The sequence below is a fragment of the Alosa alosa genome, chromosome 7 (genome assembly GCF_017589495.1).
Source record: "Alosa alosa isolate M-15738 ecotype Scorff River chromosome 7, AALO_Geno_1.1, whole genome shotgun sequence".
Classification (NCBI taxonomy): Eukaryota; Metazoa; Chordata; class Actinopteri; order Clupeiformes; family Clupeidae; genus Alosa; species Alosa alosa.
The window spans coordinates 12,085,656-12,089,661 of record NC_063195.1 but is presented as its reverse complement, the minus strand read 5'-3'; the positions used below and the strand labels follow the sequence as shown (position 1 = coordinate 12,089,661).

The window sequence follows — 4,006 nt, the reverse complement described above, 5'->3', positions numbered from 1 at the left end:
GTAATGTCCGTTCTGAGGACAGTGGAAACTACAGCTGTCAGGCCACTAACACCTATGGTTCCAATACATCTCCTAATACAGAAATACATGTTTTATGTAAGTTTAAAAAGCAATGTGTCTTTAGACAAAATAACAGATAAAAGGTTGCATGGAGGTTTGGCAATTTTCACACTCTGACTTGCATTTTCTCATATTTCAATAATCCCACAAATAATTTTCTCTTTAGATGGTGCAAGGACTCCAGTGATTATCATTGACCCTCCTGGTAACATAGCTGAGGGAAGCAGAGTGACTCTGACCTGCAGCAGTGATGCCAACCCACCAGTGGAGAGCTACACCTGGTTTAAGGTGAATGAGTCCACTGCAGTAGGATCAGGACAGCAGTACAGCATCACTAACATCAGCTCTGAGGATGGAGGACAGTACTACTGTGAGGCCAGGAACAAATATGGAGCTGAGAACTCAACTACTGTGTCCATCACTGTTACAAGTAAGGAGATCTCTCTCTCTCTCTCTCTCTCTCTCTCTCATTGTGAGTGTGTGTGAATAAATATGGAGCTGATAACTCAAATGTGATGTCAGTCATAGTTGAATGCATCTCATCACACAGCAGTGTAAGGGCACATTCATACAACTGTTTGGTCCGGACCCGAGTTCATTTGGACCTATGGTTCGGTGATTTTTTCCTAATGTGAACGCAATGTGAGAACTCTGGCGAAGTTTGAATGCTATATGTTCCAAAACCAGGAAATAAACTGCTGTTTTTGCGACGTTGCCAAGTGATATTGGTAAAAAGAAGCTAATGTTTATGACACAAACAGACCCAGGTCCGCACATAAAAATGTAATGTGAAGAGAGCAGCTGGGTCAGGGCTAGGGGGGAGTAATCACACTCGGGTACGGTCCAGTTAAACGGACTCAGTGTGAATGTGCCCTAAATTGTAATTCCTCATCTCATTTGTTTCACATCGACTCCTACAGAAGAGCAGAGTCCGCTAGTAAAGTATTTTCAAACTACTGAAAAATACAGTATTTTATTCTAAATAATAAATACATAAATATGGACCTCAGAAGTCTACTGATGTGTCCATTACAGTCTGGATTAGTAAATTAGGTATCAGTACATGTCCAGTTTTCTTCAGTGATGAGTTAACGGGAGAACTCCTCTTCACTTCATTTTTGTCTCATTAATTCCTTCAGGTTGGCAGAGCCCTCTCTCCACTGCTGTGATAACAGTCTCTGTCTGTGGAGCTGTGGGACTCCTCTGTTTGGTTTTCTTAATGAGGTGAGTAGATGGAGATAGATAGATAAATACTTTATGGATCCTCAAGGGGAAATTCAAGACTGGATGTGATTAAAATACAGTCTAATAATGTTCATATAATACAATACCAAAGATTATATTTATTATAGCAGTGTTGACCCAGTTGTACACTGTCCAGAGAAACTTACATTATATTTAAACTAAACACTAAGTTTACCATAGCCTGAACCCCAGCACCACCCAACCTGATGCAGTTTATCAGAACCTGAACCTCAACACCACCCAACCTGATGCAGATTACCAGAACCTGAACCTCAACACCACCCAACTTGATGCAGTTTACCAGAGCCTGAACCCCAACAACACCCAACTTGATGCAGTTTACCAGAGCCTGAACCCCAACACCACTCCACCCAATGCACTTACTAAAGCCTGAACACCAACACCACCCAACATGAGACAGTTTACCAAATTATAAATGCAAATACCTCTTAAAGGGGTAATCTGCCAAATTTCCACATAACACAATTGATTTTACCTGGTTTGATTTGCTACAGTCAACAGGTACAGTAGCCAGACAGCTACAGCGCTACACTCTGGGAGCAAGAACATGGGAGTTCATGAACATGCCTCCAGAGTGTAGCAGTGTAGCTTCCTCAAATATCTAACTCGACAACCTACCAACTTGTGTTAGGTAATACCCATGGTTATTTTTATTATTATTTTTTTTAATCAACAGAACTCAGTGACCTAGAAAAATAGAGATATGTGAAAAATCACTGGATTTCTCCTCTTGTTCAACCACATTATGGGCTTGCGAAGTAGGAATATTACACCTTCACCTTACAATCATTGAGTTGCTAGTTTATGGGTATGCAGGCGAGTCTCACTGCTCTGTCTAGCATTTTGTTTTTGTTATTTTTTTTTAATCATTTTCATAATTGAATGTAATGTTTTGTTAGATTTTTTGTATGTATTTTACCTGTAATACCTAGTCGCTTTGAATGGACATTACTTTTCTGTATATTCTGCCCTGACAGTGGTATAAAGCATTGATAGTTTTTTAGCCTGCATCGGGCTACCCAAAGGTGTAGGTTTTTGAACATTCTAAGTTCCGCAACAATTGAAGGTTCTAAAATTCTATGTTGAATTCAATGAACCCAGATATTCTTTAGAATGTTCATTTCTCAACATTCCCGTCACACCGGTGTGACGGTACTCCTTTAAGGGCTAACGTTGACCTAGGAGTCCTGTGAGATCTATTGCTGCCGTCGTAATCTGCTGCTGATAGACAGTGCTCCCCTTCAAGCATCTAGCATATTGAACTTTGACCCTGGTGGTGTTTTGGCTCTGTGTCACTAGCTCTCATAGATCTCTGTGTCACTAGATCACATATAAGGGCATTCTCAGATGTCAAAGTCAGGTGTCAGACATCAGATGAAAAGGCATCAGGTCTCGAGAAAACCTCTGTCATGTTTATGGAATTACACCGTCAGATAAAAAAGTGTCAGGAAAATCATTGTCAGATAAAACTGCATCAGAAAAAACAGCCTCAGAAGAAAAGATGTCAGAGTCATCCATCTGATGCCTGATATCCGATTGAGCTTTTTGTCTGACACCAGTTTTTCTGTGACTTGATGGCTTTCCATCTGATGTCTGAAATCTGACAGCTTTTCGTCGGACAGCTTTTCACTAGTTGCTACTGTAGTTGTTTGCTGCCGTCTTTTGCCGCTCTGTCTGGCAATCTGTGTGTGTGGAGCGCTTTGTGTTGAATTCTGTGCATGAAAAATGGGCTATATAAATAAAAATACTTAATTACTGGCTCACCTTCCTTGCCATTACTCACTATATGTCTGGCTACATCCATTTCCCGCACACACACACACACACACACACACACACATATATATATATATATATATATATATATATATATTTACAGTCAAACTGATCTGGGGACTCTGAGCCTGTAGTGGTTTGCAGCACTAAGGACTTCACATGAGCTTCTACATGCTTATTTTATTTGACAGCATTTGATATAAAGTCTCACTTGAGCTTGTCAGGCAACACTTATATCTGTGTGATTTAAGTGTGTTTCTCATGTTAGATTCATGATGGTGCTGTATTTTTTACCGATGTGTTTTCTCTTGCAGTTCCCCTGTTCAACCAGAAGGGGAGCCTTCTCCCATCTACAGCAGTGTGCAGGGCAGTCAGGATCCCTCTGTGTCCATGTTCAGCCCAGAGGCAATATTGCAAACAAGCAAATTGTTTCACCTATTTACATACTTCTTCACAAACTACCTAATTACCATATTTTCTTTATTTATGTTTTGTTATTGTTTAGACCCTCCAAGGAACACAAAGGTTGTGATTGATCCTGTGTCCATGTTCAGCCCAGAGGCAAATAGCAGGATTCAATATGACAAAAAAAAAAAGCATTTCATGTTTTTGTGTGTGTTTATAGATGTATGTGTTGTTAATTATTATTTTAATTTCTCATTAAAGTTCAGGACAATTATTATAGTGTTTTTCTTTCTTTCCTTCTTTCTGAAATTCTTACCATGCCATTCTGGCTCAGTTGATAAGCTCGTCTGGTGTTAACAGTAACTTAAAACACAAACACCACATTGCAGGGAAATGACGAATGGAGAATAATCTCTCTGCTTAGAACTTCCTTCCTCATTCATTAGCAGCGTTTAATAGTTGCGTTCTGAGTGAGAGTTCTTCATTTTACTCTCCAGAC

At 39.8% G+C, this 4,006-nt stretch overlaps 1 long non-coding RNA gene across 1 annotated transcript; it reads left to right on the top strand.

Moving 5' to 3' along the window:
• Positions 1-17: 17 nt before the first annotated feature.
• Positions 18-1,284, top strand: LOC125297039. Its single transcript, XR_007193926.1, has 3 exons — positions 18-96; positions 227-490; positions 1,200-1,284. It is a non-coding gene; the product is annotated as an uncharacterized LOC125297039 (long non-coding RNA).
• The last annotated feature ends 2,722 nt before the right edge of the window (positions 1,285-4,006 follow it).